The sequence below is a fragment of the Pogoniulus pusillus genome, chromosome 11 (assembly GCF_015220805.1).
Source record: "Pogoniulus pusillus isolate bPogPus1 chromosome 11, bPogPus1.pri, whole genome shotgun sequence".
NCBI lineage: Eukaryota > Metazoa > Chordata > Aves > Piciformes > Lybiidae > Pogoniulus > Pogoniulus pusillus.
The window spans coordinates 7,526,075-7,546,247 of NC_087274.1; the positions used below are offsets into that span (position 1 = coordinate 7,526,075).

General features: G+C 56.2%; 1 protein-coding gene across 11 annotated transcripts in view; it reads left to right on the top strand.

The window, feature by feature from the left end:
- Positions 1–20,173, top strand: part of RBFOX3 (RNA binding fox-1 homolog 3) — a 206,430-nt gene that overhangs the window by 80,062 nt on the left and 106,195 nt on the right. For all 11 annotated transcript variants that reach the window (XM_064150780.1, XM_064150782.1, XM_064150781.1 and 8 more), the window contains exon 2: positions 19,645–19,761. The gene's annotated coding sequence lies outside the window, so the exon portion shown is untranslated. The remainder of the gene's footprint in view (positions 1–19,644; positions 19,762–20,173) is intronic.

The window sequence follows — 20,173 nt, forward strand, 5'->3', positions numbered from 1 at the left end:
GTAGAGAGTGATAAAGGATTGACCCCCACTTCTCTACAGCCTCCTGTCAGGTATTAGTAGAGAGCGATAACGTCTCTCTGGAGCCTCCTTTTCTCCAGGCTAAAACCCCCACCTCTCTTAGCTGCTCCTCATAAGACTTGTTCCCTAGACCTTTCACCAACTTTGTTGCCCATCCACGGGCATCTCCCATACAGACCAGTGGTGCTGCTGTCCAGTGCTGGGCAGCCACAGTGGGCTCCTGTCCATGCTGAGCTGGAGCAAAGTCCCTGCTAACACTGCTGGTGGGTTTGGGGTTCCTGGTGCTGTATGGCATGGGATATCCTGCAGGAATGGGATTCTCCTCGGGGACAGGGCTAGTGGTGCTCTTATGGCATCAGCGGGGGCTGGGTGATCTCCTTACTGCTGCGTTTCAGCCTTGCTTGCTTCCATCGCGTGACCAGAACTTGCCAGCGGTGGAGCCATAAAGCTGGATGGTCACAGGACTTTTACCCTGCTGTGCTCAGGAGCTGCGGGGCCAGGGAACGGCCGAGTGGAACATCGCAGGCAGAGCGGGAGAGGGGAGTGAGCAGATCAGAGGGCGAAAGTGCCACCGGTGAATTTTCAGCGGTGCAATTAGAGCTAACCTTGGCATGCACTTGTCAGCCTTTCCTTTGAACTCTCTTCCCTAACGGCTTCCCTAAGATCTGGAGATTTACTGGCTCAGCCCTTTGCTGTCCTCATAAGTTGCAGACAGGTTTTGCAGAGCAGTTAATGGGAACCCACTGAAGGCTGTGAAAGAGCCTTTCCTGAGCATCAGCAATTGCCAAGCGCTTCCGTGGGGCAGGCTGCATCTTTTAGCAGGGTGTGGGCAGCACCCAGGGGTGCTGGGGAGTGTGAGGGGCATGAGCCCAGCCCATCGCTTACCATGGGCTCTGAGCACCCTGCCTGCCCAGAGCTGGGCAGAGTGGGGGTATGGGTCCTCCCATGGGTCCTGTTTGCAGGACACTGCTCCCTTGCCTGCTGACCTAGAAGCAGTGGAGCATTGCTTGAGGCTCATGGGTGGCCTGCCGCGAACACAGTGATCCCATCTCTCTTCACAAGTGGAGGTGGGGTTGGGAAAGGGCAATCTTCCTTGCTTTTGCCCTTGCTATATGCACTTTCCCAATTCGCTGCAGGAATCAGATGGGCTTTTGCCGACTAAGAGGTGTTAAACGGCTCTAAATACTCTTCACGCTGCAATATCTCCACCACAGCGTTTAATTGAGTGCCACAGAAATGCCTATAAATAAATGTAATATGCCTGTGCCAGTACCCTCCTACAGCATCTTGGAGCTCACAAGAAAGTCGACAAGTGGCTTGTGCTCATGCTGCAGCTTCTGCCCTCCCCTCCCTGTTCCTGCCCTTTTCTTCTTTGCCCTTTTTTGCCTTTTTTCTCCCCAAGAGCAAGTGGGTCAAGCCCTGTGTTGGTTCTCCCCTGACTGCCCCCCAAAGAGCCTGGGAGTGTTGAGCCTCTCTGCAGCGAAGCCATCCCACTAGGATGGAGCCATGGGAGTGGGGATGGGAGGATGTGGAGCAGCAGCCTAGTCTTTGTTGCAGGGCCCGTGGGAACTGGGAAGTCCTTGCAGGCGTCCTTATTGTACCCCTCATATCCTGATGCCACATTCTCTGATGCTGCGTACTTGGGCTGGATGCTGCACCCTTCTGCACCCCTCAGCCAGCCAGCAAAAGCAAGGAGCAAATGTGGGGGAAGAAGATCAGAGAGCGGAGGGAAGGGTACGGAACGTTTTCATCTCTGTGCTGTTCCTGCATCTGTATTTGTGTCTGGATTCCTTTGTGGCTGGGGATTGGTACACACCAAAATAGCTGATTTCCCACCAGCCTGCCTTAAATCTCTGTCAGCTCAACCTGAGCCCAAGCAGACAGGATGTGTGTGCTCTGCTGGCTCTGGTGCAAAAGGTACTTTTTTGGTTGCTGGTGTGCGGAGCAGCCTCCTGAGAAGCGCTGCTGAATTCCTGCCACGTACCCTTCCCAGAGCCTTTATTAGAGAGAATAAACAACAAGCTTAAGGAGAGGGAGGAGTGGGCAGCGGGTGCTCCTTGGCGTGTGGCGCAGCCTGGCACAGCCACTGTGGGAAGTGCTGGGTGCTGGTGCCGCAGGATGTCCCAGCTGCGGTCCCCTTCCTGGCTGAGGGCACAGGGCAGGGGACAGAGCCGGCTGCGTGCACGGGGCTGCCTGTGTTGGCACCTCAGGTGGGCGCTGGAGAGGCTGCAGGGGGTCTGTGGGGTCCCTGGGAACCCCCTGTGCCAGGCAGCTGGCCGGACCCCTCTCATTGCAAGGGAGCCTTGAGGCCTCTTTTAGGATCCTCAGCCAACTGAGATCCCTAAATAGGCTCCTCAGACTCGTCAGTTGACTGCCTCTCCAGTGCTGATGAGCCACTCTGCTGTTACTATTTAAAATCCTAATTGCTTTAATCAGTTCGCCTTTAGCCGCAGCTCAGCCTGCCGAGGCCAGGGGCTGAGAGCTCTCCTGCTCCCCTTCCGCCCGCAGCCCCCGCGCCTGCCAGTGCAGCTGCAGCCTGGGCACCGCCTGGGGACCCAGCACCCTGTGGCTCTGCACCAGAGTGTGCCAGTGGCAGGGCTTGGCCATGGAGGTGATGAGCTGGCTGGTGGATGGCAGTGGGCTGGCTTCGAGTTGGCTGATGGGATGGCTGCGGGGTGGCTTGTGGATGACGGTGGGAAGGCTGTGGGATAGCAGTGGGAAGGATAGTGGGATGGCTGTGGGATAGCAGTGGGAAGGATAGTGGGATGGCTGTGGGATGGCTTTAGGAGGGCTGTGGGATGACTGCAGAGCTGAGCGTGGGTCTCCAGAGGAGGGGGAGGACAAGGACTTTAATGGATGAGGAGAAAAGGAGCTGCTGTTACCATGGGTTGAAAGATGTCAACTCTAATGAGCTGGGAATCCCTTGTGTCCTCTCTCACAGCTCCTTGTGCTCACCTTTATCACCATTAATTCCCTTCCCCAGTCAGAATCACTTCTTCTGTCCAGTAGGACCAAGGACACACCTGTTCCTGCTCCCTGTTCCCGTGCAGTGTGTGACCAGCCCCTGGAAGAAGGGGGACACATCCCAGTCCATGTCTGTGGCTCTGAACTTGCCTCTTTTCCCGTGGTGGGGACCTGGCATCTGAGGTGGCAGTGGGTAGGCTGCAGCAGACCCTGTCCTGGGGTTTGGTGGCCTCCAGCTCTGTCCTACATCTGACTGAGCTCCTCAGGGCATTTCTCTATACTGGCCAGCTATGGGGTTCAGGGGCTCAGGGACAGAGCTCTCCCGGGGCTGTGCTCACAGCCAGGCTCACTGGGGAGGGGTGGGAGGCTGGATTAAAATAGCATGGCACTTCTCCAGCTGAGGGAGGCTTGCGGCAGGAGCCCGCGGTGCAAAGACACCCACGCGGCTGTGCCGAGGAGGAGGATGCTGCTGTGGGCTGATCAGCGCCTGACACCGGCTGGGCTGGGCTGGGCTGGAGGGGCAGATGAGAAAAACCCAAATCTGTGGGTGCACTGCCACTGCTGAGGGACCCCTCCCAGCCTTTGTTGTCCCTCGCTGGCTGTCCATGGAGGTGTGCAGGTATGGGTTGATGCCCAGGGCAGTTCCCTTCCTTGGGTTAGAATCATAGAATAGAATCATAGAATCAGTCAGGGTTGGTAGGGACCACAAGGATCTAATTCCAACCCCCCTGCCATGCCCAGGGACACCCTACCCTAGAGCAGGCTGCCCACAGCCTCATCCAGCCTGGCCTTAAACACTTCCAAGGATGGGGCCTCAACCACCTCCCTGGGCAATCCATTCCAGGTTCTCACTCCTCTCATGCTGAAGAACTTCCTCCTCATGTCCAGTTTGAACCTACCTACCTCCAGCTTTGCTGCATTCCCCCTAGTCTTGTCACTCCCTGACAGCCTAAAAAGTCCCTCCCCAGCTTTTTCGTAGGCCCCTCTCAGATACTGGAAGGGTTGGGGCTTTGCAGCTTCTAAAAGCCAGGCTGGGCAGCAGGGATATGTTCCTGGCTTGTATTAGGAACACTGGGCCAGTGGGATGGAGGTAGTGATTGCCCCCTCTACTTGGCACTGGGGAGGCTGCACCTTAAGTATTGGATTCGGTTTTGGGCTTCTCACTCCAAGAAGGATGCTGAGGTGCTGGAGTGTGTCCAGAGAAGGACAGTGAAGCTGGGGAAGGGTTGGAGAATAGGGCTGGTAAGGAGCGACTGAGGGATCTGAGGTTGTTCAGCCTGGAGAAAAGGAGGCTCAGGAGAGACCTTCTCAGTCTTACAACTCCCTGAAAGGAGCCAGGTGGGGCTTTGTGTTCACCCAAGTAACAAGCAATAGGACAAGAGAAAATGACCTCAAGTTGTGCCAAGGAGGTTTATGTTGGACAGGAGGAATAATTTCTTACTCCGAAGGGTTGTCAAGCCCTGGAACAGGCTGCCCAGGGCAGGGGCAAAGTCCCCATCTCTGGGTATGGTTTAGTGGTGACCTGGCAGTGCTGGGTTAGCAGTGGGCCTTGATGATCTTAAAGGTCTCTTCCAACCAAAATGATCCATTATTCTGTGATTTGTGCCTTTCTGAGAGGGACCTGGCAGAAGAGGCATGGGGGGACCAGGGTGCTCAGCGTTGGCAGGGGTAGGCTGGAGGAAATGAGCAGGAAAGTGCCTGCTGTGGCTGGTGATGCTGGCATCCCTGCTGGGGCTCTCTGCTGAAGCCTTTCCTCTCTTGCCAAGCCTGGCAGCATGGAAGACATTTGCCAGAGGATGGTGCCGGCACCCTGGGCATGAGCACCAGCTCTCAGGGACAGGCTGCCCCTCGCCTTCTGTCGTGCTGTATCTTGGCTTCTCTGGGGCACTGCATCCCACCCGCAGCCCCTCTGCCGGTGCCAAGCATCCCTGGTCCTCATCCCTGGAGCTTGGCTGCTCCAACCTCCACACTGCTGTCCGTGAGGAGCTGGTGCCCCAATTCCTACCCGTTATGGGCTTCAGGACAGAGAGACGTCCCCTGGCCCTTCATGCCACCCTCGCCTGGTGCCATGGCACAACAGCCTGCTCACTAGCGGCGTGCCCGGTGATGAGCAGTGCAGGGGCTGGACGGGTGATGTGCGGCAGCAGCCCTGGGGCTGTGTTGTCCTAGAATATCCCTGGATGAGCAGAAAGCCTCATACAGTGGATTGCACAACTCGCAGCAGACTTCCCAGGGAGCGAGGACATCTCTGCATTTATTCAAGGACATCCCTTCTCAATTAAATCCCGGCATGGGCTAAACAAATGGGCTGCTGAGATCAAAGGCTTTTTTTTCCCACTTCTTTTTTCTTTCTTTCTTCCCACCCCCCAACCCCCCCCCCTTCCTTTGGTGCAAATCATTGAAAAGATGCATTGGAGGCAGAGTGGTGTTCTTGGCTTCCACTCGCCTGGTGGAGAGGAGAATCAGAATCACAGAATCAGCCACGGTTGGAAGGGACCACAAGGATCACCTAGTTCCAACCCCCCTGCCATGGGCAGGGACACCTCACACTAGATCAGGCTGCCCACAGCCTCATCCAGCCTGGCCTTAAACACCTCCAGGGATGGGGCCTCAACCACTTCCATGGGCAATCCATTCCAGCCTCTCACCACTCTCATGCTGAACAACTTCCTCCTCACGTCCAGTCAGAATCTCCCCACCTCCAGCTTTGCTCCATTCACCCTACTCATGACACTACCTGAGAAACTTCCATTAAATTCACACAGTTTTTGTGTTTGCCTGCACTAATGTAGAGCTGGTGGGGAGTTTGTTCTTTCTGGGGTGATGGCCCTGGGTGGCTGTGGGTGAACCTGTTGGCATGGGATTGCCTACTGGTGTGGGCTTGCCCACTGTGCCCCTAGAAATGAAGCTGCTCGCTTCACCACAGCCTCAGCCCTCAGATGTGGCACCTGCTGGCGTTGTGCTGGGGTGTCTCAGTGATGCTCTGTCTCCTCCCTATCTGACTCCAGGATAGTTTCCTCTGTGGCATAGGACCAGCTCTGGACTCCCTCACTACGGGGTTCAAGAGGAGGGGTTCAGCCGCTGCCTGGCTGCATGCCAGCTTGGAGTCTATGCGTCCCCCTGCTCCACCTTGGGCTCCTTGGGGATTGATGGTGTCATTAAAGCTTCAGGCTGGCCCGGGGCTGGGATTTATGGTGGAATCTGCCTTGGTGAAGGTTTTATTGCAGACGTTAAACAGCCGAGCGTGTGCTGGGGTTGGCAGTGCTGGGGGTGGCTGGGCAGGGTCTGGGTTGTTTACTGCCGGTGCAGTGAGCGCTGCTCTCGCAATCATCGTTAGTGATGGAGGCACTCGCCCGGGGACCCTCGGGATGAGGTGCAGTGGCAGGATGCCCCCGAGCTAGGAGGAGATGCAATGGGATGCTGCAGCTGTGCAGGAGTGGCTGTGTGTGAACAGGCAGAAGGGGCCAAAGTGCTGCCGGTTTGGGCAGTGGAAAATGAGGCTGTGCCAGCAGAGGAGCAACTGGAGCCGGTCCAATGGCTCCAGCTCTGCTGATGATGCCTTGGCTGGAACCCTGTAGCTGGGATGGGCACTGGGTCTGTGCTGGACAGGCTGGTTATTCATTGCTGGTGCTGTTGCTGGTGTTCATAGCATTGCACTCTCCTCAGCATCTTCTGCTGTTGACCACTCTTGGCTGGTGCCATGCTGATCTCTGCCATGGATGTCCTTGCACCCAGAGCTAACTCCCTCATACTGCTTTGGCCATTACCTGGGCTCTGTGCTCTCCCCCACAGCCATTTAGCAAGCACTAGAGCCCCTGGGAGAGGAGAGAACATGCTGGAGTGAAGACTTTATGCAGGACCTCGATGATCTCCTTGGGTGCCTTCCAACCCCTAATATCCTGTGATCCTGTGACCTGTAAGTGCAGCAAACCTTGGAGGCATACACTGCCACGGTGTCCCTGTGCTGGCAATAGGCACCGTGGCACCTTGCTTAGCGGGCACCCTGAGCTCTGTCAGCAGTTGCAGCCCCAGCTCTGCCCTGGGGCATTCAGCTGCACGTTTGGGGTGTGGAGCTCAGTGCAGTACTTGTGTCCAGCTGTGTGTCCCGAAGCCAGCTAGACGCAGGGGCTGGCCACGATCTGCCCAGCTGCCTCCAAGGTCTGCGGTGGCGTGGGCCTGACCTCCTCCTGCTCCCTCAGCCACGGATCTGTCTGTTAAGGAATTGATCCCTCTTTGCCACCAGCTCTGTCTCTTTTTTCCCTTTTAAATGGTGTCACTCTTCTATTTCCTGGCCTCTCTAATAGATTTTTATATAATCACTACAGTGCACTTTTAAAGAGCGATAGATCACGTTCATTGCTTTTCCCCGTGATTAATTTCCCATAATAGTCCTCTGTAACACCAAGGCAAAGAGAGGAGAGAGAAGAAAACCCCCACATTATCCACTTTGTGCTCAGAGTATAAATGAATTAGATTTAATTTTTGTTTAATTGTTTCCATAGCTCAGCCTCTGCTAACTTTGCAGGATAATTTATTTTGCAGTCTTGGGGAGAAAGAAGGGAAGAAAAGTCTCTGCAGCCGAGTGGTCTGCCTGTGGATAGTGCTTAATTACAGCTGATAGCCTTATCTGCTTGTAATTAATGGAGTCGTGGTGGGAGTGCTCCTGCTGCTGGCTCCCCTTTGTGCACCCCTGGTCCATCAGGGGTGGGCAGTGTGGGGTCTGAGGCCGTGGGTGAGATAGGAAGAGGTGAGCTGAGGATGTGGGATGTCTCATGAGTTTTCACATCCCAGAAGTGTGGATTCCTGGCCAGTGAGCTGGTTGGCTTGGGGATGGGGGTCAGCAGCAGGTCCTGCAGGGGAAGGGTGGGTGTCTGAGTGCCCGCAGGGCTCTGCCTGGTGGTGGGATTGGCAGTGGCAGACCTAGGGAAGGACTCGGTAGTACCCAGCATGGTCAGAGCTGGAGGAAGAACGAGAAGGGAGGTGAGAAGTTGGACTGTCCAGTGCAGAGCTGCTGTGGGGGACAGGGCTGGGCTCCCTTCCCACTGCCTTGGGCTGGGAGCAGAGGAGATGGGGTGAGGTGGGAGAAGCATGCTGCTATGGGACACGCTGATCTCTGCAGACGCCAGGGTGGGAGCATGCTGGAGACTTGCATCCTCGGGTGACAAGTAGCAAGCCCTGTTTTCAGACAAAACATCTTTGCCAGCTCATCTCTAATTTGGGAACAATTTTGCTTCCTTGAAGCTGAAGTTTTTTTTGGTACATGCCTTATGTAATAGAGGTTAGACAGAAATGGTGAGGGGAATTTATTCTGGCCACCTAATTTTCTGGAGTAGCTTGTTAAGGGGAGTGTTTTGTGGGGAAGGTGTGAGCTCCCCGCACCAAGGGCTCTCCTGGCATGGCTGAGCCTTGAGCATCCTGCCTTGAGCAGATTAGAGACAGACCCCAGAGGAAAGGCCCCATGACCATTGCATGTGAGAGCAGGCAGGAGCTGGCAGCATCGTGTCCTGCCCATGTGCTGCTGCCTTTTGTGCTGAGGAGCTGCTCTCCAGAGGTCTCCTCTCTGCTCTCGTGTCTGAGATGGTGCTCTCCTCCCTGTGTGCAGGGTCCTTGGCTTCCTGGGAAAAATGCCCTACTTCCTCCTGCCCAGTGCTGGTGTCTGGGCTGTGCTGACAACAGGGAGGGGAAGCTCTGGGAACCACAGCCCAGCATGCTCCCCTCCAACAACCCTTGGATGCTGGACCCTGGTCCCATTCTGGGGAGACAGTTGGACTTCTGGGATCTCTGAGCGAGAGTGTGAGAAGAGCAACGGGGACAGAGCCACCGCATGTCCTCCTTACCCAGCTTGCCATTAATCACTGGCTGCAGGGGCATCGGGCCCCTGCTTAAAATGCACTGACAGTGCCGAGGTGAGAGCAGGAGCTCGACAGAGCCTCTGCTAATCTGCTCCCTCGGAGACGGGCTACCTTCGGCCTGTTAATCAGTTGCAGTAATTACAATCCCAACTTTACATGTGGAATGTTAATTAAAGGACGGGACGCAGGGGCCCGCAGCCTGGCAGCAAGCGATGCGCCTGGCAGTGAGGGGTCAGGCTGGGCTGGGAGCTGTTGGGGGTAACCTCTGTACCCCTGCCTCATCTGCTTCTCCTCTCAGCAGCCAAGGCAGGCATCAAGCCATGGTGATGCCACCGAGCCACGGTGATGCCATTTGGGGGACCAGCTGCCTACACTGGCCAGCAACTCTGTGTGACTGTGGCTGTTGCTGGGGTTTTTGCTCTGCAGCTGCTGCTTGCCTCTGCTGCGCTGGTGTGCGTGGCAAGGTTTGGGGAGGAAATAGGATATGGTAAATAGAAATCCACTGCCTTCCCTGCTACTCCACTGGCTCTGGCCTCCCTGTAACCCCCTGCAGGGCCCCTGACCCTCCCCTACTGCAGGCTGAGCACTTCATGTCCCTCTGCATCTGTCCTGTGCTCCAGACTCTGACCATCTCCATGGACTGCTGCCAGACTCGCTGCACAGCATCAGTTCCCCTGCACTGGAGAGCCCAAAGCTGGACACAGGATGCAGATGTGGCCTTGCAGGGGACAAAGGCAAGGCAGAACAGTGGGATGTGCTGCTGGCTTGTCCCTCTGCCCCAGCAACGTTTTTCTGCCTGGCTGGCAGCAGGCAGCTCCAGGGACAGGGCTTTTGTTTCCTGAGGTCCTCCCACGCGATACCCAGCCTTGCTGCTGGAGAGGAGAGCTGAGATCCCTGCTCTGCAGCCCTGTGCTGCTCTTGCGTGAGCCCTCACAGGGTGCTCACGCCCGTGCTGAGAGCTGACAGATGCCAGTGTGCAGGCAGACGCAGCCCAGGGTGCTGTCCATCCTCTGGGCAGGCAGAGCACTGCTCCCCTGCCATGCCTCTGCAGAGCCCCGTGCCGTGATGCCTTGAGAAGTGTCCTGACCGACACTGAGCTGCAGTTGTCCCTTCCCTGTCCCCAAGGGATGTGTGGCATGCTGTCAGCCAGTGGCCCTCTGGCTCTGCTGCATTGGTGTGCCTGGCTGTGCTCCCTGTCCTGGGGAGCCCACTGGTGCCAGGGCTTTGGAGAGGATGATGTGGGTCCTAGGGGGGGGAGGGGGGGCACGGAAGCCTGGGTGTGAGGGCAGATCCTGTCTGGGCCTGGAGCAGGAGGATGCTACTTGCTCATCCCTGCAGGATGCCAAGGTCTTGTTAAGTGCAAGGGTTTTGCCGGGGAAGAATGTTGGGGAGAACCTTGCTGGCAGCAGCAGAGGTGGGGGATCAGCCTCTACTGCAGCCAGGGGAGTCATTAAAACCCTGGTCAGCAGCAGCCGGGGAGCAGCACTGAGCAATCTGCCGGGGTGGCAGTGCCCTGGATTATTGCTGTGAGCAGCTGAAGGAGAGCAGAGAAGAGGCGTGAGCTGAGAGGAATGACAAAGAGGGGAAAGGAGAGGAAGAAGCCCTGGAGGAGGAGGGGGAAGGCTGGATCAGTGCCGCAGGCAGTGTGGGGTGCTCCAGTAGTGGTGCTTTGGTGTCCCCGCATTTGCTTGGTCTCCACTCCCTGAGCAGGTTGCCATGTCCTGATGCATGTCCTGTTGGCCCTGGGTGCCCAGTCCCATTGCAACCCCCTCCCCTTGGTCCCTAGGGCTGTTTGGCTCCTTTTTTGCATCGGTTTTGTTCACCTCTTGGCGAGATGCAGTCGTAGGTCACTCGGATCTTGCATCGTCTCTTTCCCATGGGGTCTTAACTAAGTTCACTAAAGCTCTTCCGTCTCTTCATCCATGCTGATCATAAATCTGGGGCTTGTCTTGCCGGGCTCTGGGCGGTTGCCAGTCTTCAGATGATCTGACTTCTCAAAATGAGGAATGCTTCTCCTGGCATTTCTAACTGCCTCCCATCGCCGGCGGCGCTGAAAAGGGCAGTGGGGAGGACTTGTGTGCTGCGGCAGCTGGCTCCAGAGGCAGCACCGGGCGCTGCACTCCCACGTGGTGGCTGGGAGGGCTGGGGAGGTGTGGAGCTCTGCAAAGCACTTGCACTTAGGTGGATAGTGGGGGGTACTAGAGGACTCTCGTGGGTGCTTTGCCACCGAGGAGTCTTGGCAGCATGAACACCATGCCAAGGTAAGAAAAGGAGCTAGTGCTTCCAGAGCAGAGCAAAGCCCTGTGCCAGGCAGGCCAGCCTTGCACTGCCATGGCAGAGATGGGCACTGGAGCCAGTGGCGCTTCCACCTTTCATCAGTGCAGCTGATTAGTGCTGCACTGGGGTCGTGAACCTGGGAAGCAGCTGTAGCTCTTGGAGGAGCACTGCTGGCGTTCATCACTGCTCCAATAGGACCTGCATTGCGTATTTGCTCTCCAGGTTCAGGATCAGGGATGATCCCTCAGGACCTTTCTGGGTTGGAGCAGCTGGACTGCAGCCCTGTCCTGGGCTGCTGCAGGCCTGGGATCGAGCACAAGCATGGTTGGAGCAGCCAACATGCCAGGGCTGAGCGTGGTGAAGATCCTTGAGCCAGAATGAGGGATTCCTGGTTCCCTGGCACTTTTCCTCATAGGCTTTCTAGAAGCTGGTCATAATGCAGGTTCTCTAAATTATGTCCAGAGGGGCAATGGCAAAGGAAGAGAGTTAAGATCCAGTAATGGCAGGAGGAGTGGGACAGATCTGATGAACACATTCTTGGCTAGTCGAGTGTCATCCTGAGAGTCCAGTGTGTGCAGGCAGGGGCAGGGCCCTGTGGATGGGCAGGCTGCTGGAATTGAGAATGATCACGGCGTGGTCCCAGCCCTTGGCTCCATCTCACTGCTCTGTTCTCAGCAGAAGAACCCATGTGCAGTTTGGAGCTGCAGACCTTAAAGGGGCAGGAGCACCAGAGCTGTCTCTCCATTTTAATCCAACTTTGGCTTCTGGTAGCCGCTCCCAGTGAGCTGCATGTTGAGAAGGCCTGGGAGAGCTCATTTCCCCTCTCTGTTCTGTTATGCTGTGGAAATCTGCTCATCCTTCTCAGATTGACCCCTGCCAGCCTCACAGCTTTGTTCCTCCCTTCTTGTAGCTCCTTGGATCTGCTCCGTGGTCTGTTCTCCACCTTGTTCCTCAGGTGCCACTTCACAGCCATATTTCAGTCACACAAGAGGTGGCTTGCGGAGGTCGTAGTGCTGGTTATAGAGCTTCTGTTGACGAGGATCCCACTTCAGGGTACCTCTATCCTTCTGTGCTAGAAAGTGCTGGCACATCTCCATGCAGCTACTTCCTCCTGGCAAAGCACCAGCTGGATCACCGGGAGAGACACACCGAGGCTTTCTCCCTGCTTCCCCTGCCTGCTCCTGGCTGGGGGCTGGGGTCCCTCTGGATGGTGATGGAGCCCTCCTGCCACCTTCCATGATCTCCCATCCTCTGATGGGGCAGGCCATCTGCAGAAATCTTGGGAACATGCTTCCTCAGTGCCCCAAAACCCCCTCCTGTGCTGGGGATGGAGTCAAGCAGCCATGGGCAGGTCCTAAGGGGTTTGACTCCCACGCCTATGAGAGCCTGAGCCCTGCTGAGCACCTCGTGTGAACAACTCAGTCACCGCAGGGCCGTGGGCTGTGAGTACCCAGCTTCAGGGGAACTGGAGATGGACAGGAGAATCAGACGTTGTCCTGTCAGCTCTCCACTGGAGCAGAGCTGAGCCAGGGTACCAGCTGCCAGGCAGGCAGGACTGTGATGGCCCAGCTTGAGGTTTTGGGGCTGCAGTCCATGGACGTGGCACCACCACAGTCTTCCCTCTCCATGTGGCACGGATGTGGCACGGCTGGTGCCGTGAGTCGACCAGGGTGGGACCTGGTGGCACCAGCGATGTTACATGGCAGAGTGTGACTCTGTGTCCTGGGCAGTCTCTTTATGCAGCAGCACCAGATGCTTTCTGTGCAGTTAGAGGTCTTCCATCTCATTTGTTTTAAGGATTAATTAAAGTGTTTCCCTTTCTCCTCCCTCCCTCCTTTTCCTCTGTTGCATACAGCTGCACATGGATTTTTAGGGTCGTGCTTGTTTACATCAATTATATTTACATTAATGGGTGTTTGTTGTAGGAAAAATAGCAGAAATCCCACCAAAACAAATGTTCTTTGTGTCTTGCAACAGCCACCAGTGCCCCATTAAGGTGGAGTATATGAAGTGGGTGTCCTGGCCAGCCCCTGCCTAGCTGCTGTTTATCCTTTTAATATCCCTCACACCACAGTGGCTATGGAGAGCTCTGGTCTGGGCAGAGGCAGCTTTCAGCATCCATCAGGCACCATCCACGAGGTGTCCTCTGACATATGTAAGGAGCAGGCCCCTGAGGTGGGATGGACAGGTGGATTTTGTGGATTTTGACCCCCCAATCCCACACCCCCAGCAGCAGCAGGAGCTGCCACTGAGCAGGATAAGCCCTTATCCTGGAATGGGGCTTCTGCTGGGGCAGCCAGCAGGGTCATGCTCCTTCGTCAGGAGGTTGGATGAGGGAGAACACTGAAGAAAGGGAAAGGGGAGGGAGGAAGTATAATTATTTCTCCAAATGGCTCTCCGCTGCTGGATGCCTTTAAAGTTCCTTTTGTGTTCCCACGGGTCAAGCTGGGCAGAGCCTGGCCCGGAGCAGCGCGGTGCTGGCCGCCTTTGTTGGAGTGCCTGCGGTCTTGGTTATTAACCAGGATACGGAGACCCAGAACCTCAGATCTTCTGTGCAGCTGGTGGGAGAAATAAGCAGAGCTGCCTTATCACGCTCATTTAACTGGTTAATACATCTTCAGAGCAAATAATGCAGTCTGTGGGTGAATTGCTTAACCAACCTCATTACTATTGTGCATTTAGCAGCTTGGAGGAAGATAATACCTTTCAGGTTTGACCCAATTTTAGTTTTTGTTGTCATAACCATGGAAAATCGACCTTCAGAGACCCTCAGCAGTGAGCCTGAATAGGAAGTGATTTACAGCAAAAGTGCTGTGCAGAATGCTTAATGCACTTGTGCAGAAAAACAGGCTGCAGCCACCGTCCTGGCATCCCCGTCCCCCGCAGCACCTCGTCCTGGCATCCCCGTCCCCCGCAGCACCTCGTCCTGGCATCCCCGTCCCCCGCAGCACCTCATTCTGGCATCCCCAGCCCCCACAGCACCTCATTCTGGTGTGGTGTTCCTGTTCCTTGCAGCACCTCGTCCTGGCATCCCTGTCCCCCGCATCACCTCATCCTGGCATCCCTGTCCCCCGCATCACCTCATCCTGGCGTACTCGTCCCCTGCAGCACCTCCTCCTGGCATCCCCATTCCCTGCAGCACCCTGTCCTGTCGTCCTTGTTCCCCACAGGCTGTGCTGGTTGTGCTGGTACTGCTCTAGCTTTCAGGCATGGTCATGTAGAACGGGGTCCACAGCGACTTGGCTCTAGCAGTGCTTTGCTTCACTTGCCCAGTGCTGTGTTCCCTCCTTGTGGTGCCAGGATGCTCCTCAGGGAGCAGGGCTGTCATGGGCACACCCTTCCCTTGGTGTGGGTAAGCTGCTGGCCACCACTACCAGTGCTGGGGCCACTTGCCATGGTGATCTGAGACTCCTGACTCTGGGGACTGTCACCACTGCCCATGCCAGGGTGCAGGGTGCATCTGTAGAGCACGTCTTGTGCTCGATGGGTGCTATGCCCCAGCCCCTAGGATTGCCAGGGCCACCTCCGTGGAGCCAGTACCCTCATCCTTACTTCAACTCTGGATGTTCACAGCTCCTGTGCTGCTTTGGAACAACAGAGGACGAGTCAACAGGTAAAGGATGATGTTCCTGACTACAGAATATATAACTTTCAAACAGCAGGAAGACTGTAGGGCTATGAATCCCGGGGAGGTCATGCCCTAAGGGCTGGCAAGGAGAGGCAGGGGTGGCTGATGGATCCCTTTTGTCCACTCCTGAGGCACTTTTCGGGAATGTTTTCTTGTCCTTTTGTCCAAGATGGTTTCTCCTTCCGTTCACTGCCTGCATCTCCCTTCTTCCCTGCCTCTTTGATCTAACAGCAATGCACCTTTGGTACGGTGAGGCTCTCCAACTGGGCTGCGATAACTCCTTGTTCTCTGGAGCTGGGCAAGGAAAACACAAATACTTCGAGCAGGGATGTGTCTTGCTCTCGAGTTGCCTCCTCACTTTGATCCTGATGAGCATTTTCCTTCCGACTTGCTCTGTCCATGCCCTCTTCCACCACGGTTAGAGCTGCTTGAGTGCCGTGGGCCCCGTGGTAAGGGTGCACTGCACAAGCAGGATGGACCCCATCAGTGGATGGACTTCAGTGGAGCTGGCTGGAGCCCAGCCGTGGTGTGCTGACTGAGAGCCTGGCCTTGGCTGGACTTTCCTCTCCCTGCCACTACTTTGGAGTTCCCAGGCCAGTGTTTTTCTGCAGGTGCCCTTCTTCTGTCCGTTTTGTGCCGTGGGAGGTGGCGACAGCCCCGATGCCGCACCAGCGACGTTCCCACGGGTGAGATATCACCCGCGCCAGGTGGGGGTGGTTCCCATCCCTTCACTTCTGTCTGTGGCAGGCAGAGACTTTCCCAGCTCAGCAATGGGGGTGTGTGGGACCTTCCTCTCACTCAGACAAGGAGGAGGGTGGCAGGGAGGTGACAAACCTTCCACCCCTTTCCCCGAGGCAGCTGTGAGCACAGCTCTGCCACCCAAGCCTAGCTCCGTGCTGCTGCTGCTGTGGCGCGTGGGTGGTCCCTGTGGCTTGGGTTGCAGCTGACAGTGGGAACATTAGGAGCTGGTGATGCCCGCGGGGTGCTGGGTGTCCCCCCCCCGCCCAGCACCACCCTGGAGTGAGGTTTGTGAGCAGAAGGATCCTGTGGTGGGGTCTGGTGCTATGGAGATGCTGCAGCAGGGATGTGTTCTCCTCCCACCTCTCCCTGTGCTGGAGCAGGGGCACAGAGCAGGCAGCTAATATTAGATTGCTTGAATTCTGCTGTTTTGCAGCTAAAGGAGAAGCTGCTCCCTCAGCGCAAGAGTTGAAACTCTTTAGCCTTCCTCTGTGTCACCTCTATGGCCATGGATACCTCCAGGTGTGACGTAAGTGAGACCTGGGGAAAAAAAACATCTTCTGTTCAGCATCAAAATCCTATTACCCAGCGCCGTGTTCTGCTGCACAGATATCAGGCTCGGCACTGATAAGTGGGAAATAGCTCCTGATCCGGGCTGCAGCTGGAGCTGTATCTCGGGCTGCACAGGCTCCCAGTGATGCTTCAGTGCGTTTTCTGCTGGAAGAGTCCCCGCTTCCCCCCCACCTCTGCAGCCAAGGGACAAATCACTGCGGGCATTCACCTTCTTCCCTCCCACCCCCGGCTGTCCCCTTCAGCACTGCTCCAGTGAGGGGCATCTCTTCGCCGCCCCACTGCCACCACACACCCAGCTGGGCCAAGGGCCAGGCATCCTCCAGTGAGCATCCCCAGCGTGGGGCAGCGGCTGGGACACAGCTACCCCACAATGAGCAGGAACGGCCCCAGTGCTGCCTCCCGCCAGCAGCAGCCACTGGCTCTGGGATTGCAGATGCTGCGGGCAGCTGCCCTTCTTTTTCTCTCTCCTCCCTGGGGTGCTGCTGGCTTTGATAAACCCTCTCAGCCTTCCCAGGGCTGGCTTGTAGATCTAATCGACATGTTTTATTGTGTAGTAAAAGCCCGCCGGCTCCTGGGGAGATGCCTCGTGGGGATGGCAATCTGTTCCCACACCCCTCCTGAGGCTGCACTGCTTTCTTTGGGGAGGGGTGGGGGGGTGGGTGTGTGCCAGGAGTAGGGATGTTGCCAGACCCCCGTCTGCCCCACACTGCTGGTGGGAAACGTGCCAGCTGGGTGTCCCCTGCACACAACGTGGGCTTGCTTTTGAAAATAGAAGGTGCTGAAAAAAGTATGCCTGTGTTCAGCTTGGTTTAGGGCTGCTCTTGGGTTTTCCCTGTGTTCATTGTGTCCTTCACTCGCCACATGTCTACGGGGACGGTTCAGCCTAGGGTAAACCCTGCAGTGCTGGAGTTAAAGGAGTTTGTGTCAGAAATAAGATGCCAGAGAAGAAACCCAGGGGTGCCCCCACCTTTGCTGCCCAGTACCAGGCTAGGACTTAGGGGAGGAGGCTCTTGGTTGCTGAAACCTGGGGAGCAAAGCTGGGTTGCCATCTCAGGGACTGTGGAGGAAGTTTTGCCTGGTGTGGTGCAGGAACTCAGAGGGCAAGATCCTCCTTTTCTTTTAGGCTTAAAACCAACTTGTGCCTCAAATACCTCCTTGGTTGCCTAGAGAAACCAGGCTTGCCAGGTACCTTTTCCAGGAGATACTGGGTGCCCACCCTAGCTGCCTGCTGCATTCTGGAGAGCTCCTTTCTGTCTGCTCCAAAGCTGGTGAAGGGTCTAAAGCACAAGTTTTCTAATGAGTGGCTGAGGGAACTGGGATTAAACTGGAGACAAGGAGGCTGAGGGGAGACTTTCTTGCTCTCTACAACTCCCTGAAAGGAGATGGTAGCAATGTGTGGGTCAGTCTATTCTTGCAAGTAGCAAGCAAAAGGACAAAAAAAAAATGGCCTCAAATTGCACCAGGAGAGGTTTGGGTTGGACAGGAGGAACAATTTCTTCCCCAAAACAGTTGTCAAGCCCTGGAACAGGCTGCCCAGCTCTGGAAGGATTGAGAAGCTGTGTGGATGTGCTGAGAGATGTGATTTAGTGGTAGCCTGGTAGTGCTGGTTCAATGGTTGGACTTGATGGTCTTAAAAGTTCTTTTCCAACCAAAATAATTCCATGACTCTGATTTTCTGACTGCTCGGTGGAGTATGTCAGGAGCAGGAGGTGAATAGAGGTGGGGCTGTGTCAGAGGTGAGTTGAGAGATGTGTGCATGACCAAAATCCCCTCAGGAACTGAGACAGCTGAATCCTCTCTGAACCTCTAGCTCTGCTATGGTTCCTGCTAACACCAAATAACTTCCACTCCTTCCTCACCTCTTCCTAACCTTCCTTCCCACCTCCAAGGTGGAGAAAGATGCAATCACAGAGGACTGCAAAGGTGAGCTAAGGAGATCCAGCTGTGGCAGACTGTTATTAAATGGGGCTGAGTTGGAGGGGCTGAGAAGCATGAAGTTGTGCTGAGGAGCATGAAGTTGTGCTGAGCTCTGCATGCTGATCAGGAGAAGAGCTTAATGAGCAGGACTAATGAGGCAGAGGGGGAATTCCAGCAAGTCTGGGGAGGCTGGGGAGTTCCTGTGCTGATTGACATTTCTCTGGTGGTTTTCTGTGGTCTCTTCTCAAAAGCAGTGATGGGTTCCCATCACAGAGATGGTGCCTGCTCCTAGCAGCATGCTTGGTGCACCTGAGCTTCACAGTAGAGTCCAAAGGCTGCACCCCAAGAGCTGGGTGACTGCAGGTTTCTGATGGAGAAGGGCATTGGAGCATGCCCACCTGTCAGCCCAGGTGGTCTCCAGCCCTGGGAGGATGGGGAGCAGCAGAGGCAGTTCTGTGCTCTATTTAGAATTCTTCTGTTTGTCTTTCTTCACATCTTTCCCTGGCCAGCATTTGATACTGTCTGGCTTCTTGCTGGCTTTAGTGCACCTTCCCCATGGCTGCCACACTGGCATACTGCTGGGAGGTGGCATACTGGTCTGGACATTGTGACACTTTCTTTATTAGGATGCTGCTGGGAGGTGTGTTTAGGGGGTGCCAGTGGCTTCACACAGCCTTGGCTATCAGCCTCCTCTGGGGATTGTTACAGAACCAGCACAGGGGCTCCCAGTTCCCCTTCCACTTGGCTCTTGGGTTTGGCTGGTTTGAAGGCAGGAGGGTGGTTTGTGAGCCACACCACTGCGGGCATTTATTTTCCCCTCTTCTTTCCTCTTCTCCTTGCTTTTTAATGAGCCAACCTTGGAGGACCTTGAGAGATGCTCCTGCAGCTTTGCTGTGACTTATCTGCCGGCCTCTGCCCCCTATTCTGCCGAGGGGATAAATCTCGGCTCCCAGCGCGGAGCCGGCGCGCCGAGCCCGTCCCGCCGCACGGTGCAGGAGTCGTAACTCACTGCGGGCGGGGGGGCTGCCGGGCCGAGGTCGCAGGGTGGACGTCGCCGTTCGGTGCCATGATGGATGCGCTGCCCTGAACGGGAGCAGGGAAAGAAGTCCCATTACAATGGGGGACAAGCTGTTAAATTATCTCCTGTTCAACGTGGGTCTGGGAAAACGAAAGCAGAGCTGCTGAGAGTGACAGGGGACAGCGGGCTGCCTCTGACGGGCTTTTGGGGAGGAATGGGTGGGTCAGGAAGCTTTTGCCTTTCCTTGTCTCCCTCCTGTGTTCTCAGCTGAGGCCAGGGTTTGTGCTGGGCAGGCAGGACCAGCTTCAGCATCCTGTGTCACAGCAGAGACCAAAGTGTGATCCCACTGGGGACCCCTGAGCTGGGGACCTGCTGTGCCCCATTCCCCAGACCTGGACACGCTTCCCTTTCCCTGGGGGCTTTGCTGGTGGGCAGGGTCCTACCTGCTGGGCTGTCTCTCAGCTGGGGACCTGGGCCACACTCCAGAGCTGCTCCCTAACCAGGAGAAAACTGTGCTGTTAAAAGAGCAAGACATCGTCTTGCGAGCCCCTGGAAGCCGTAGTATTCAGAGGCACTGAGCTCTGCGCTGTCCTCCTCCGTTATTAGCAGCGGTGCCTACACAGGGACGGCACTGGAGCCTCTCTCTCTCTCTCTTTCAGGCTGAGACACTGCGGCTGCGAGACCCCAACGGCTCTTCCCGACTGCTCTGAGGGGTCAACGCGAGCCTGAGCTCCTGCCTGCCACTGCAGCACGACGTTCCTGCTTGTGGACTCCAGGTACGTGGCCCCCACCGAGCAGCACAAGGCAGGGGGGAGCGTGGAGTTTTTCGGTTGAGGATGAAGCAATTGCTTCCTCCAGGCCATGCCGGAGGCAGCAGTCTGAAGTTCAGCTCATCAGGTGCTTGGCACCGGTGTGGGCTACAGACCCCATGCCCACCCACAGTGGCACAAATGCCCCAAGGTCCAGACTCTTATGAGATGACCTAGCAAAGGGGGGCACTGTGGGGAGACACCACAGCCTGCTTCGGTCCTTGTGAGATGGGGACTTGGCGGGTGTGGTCCAGCCCTACTGCTCTGTGGGGATCAGAACTGGTCAACTCCCCTCTGCCTGCTGCAGAACCATGAGGGTCCTGGAGCGCATGGAACCTCGGCGGTTCCTCTGTACAGGCAGGGAGTGCAGGAGCAAGAT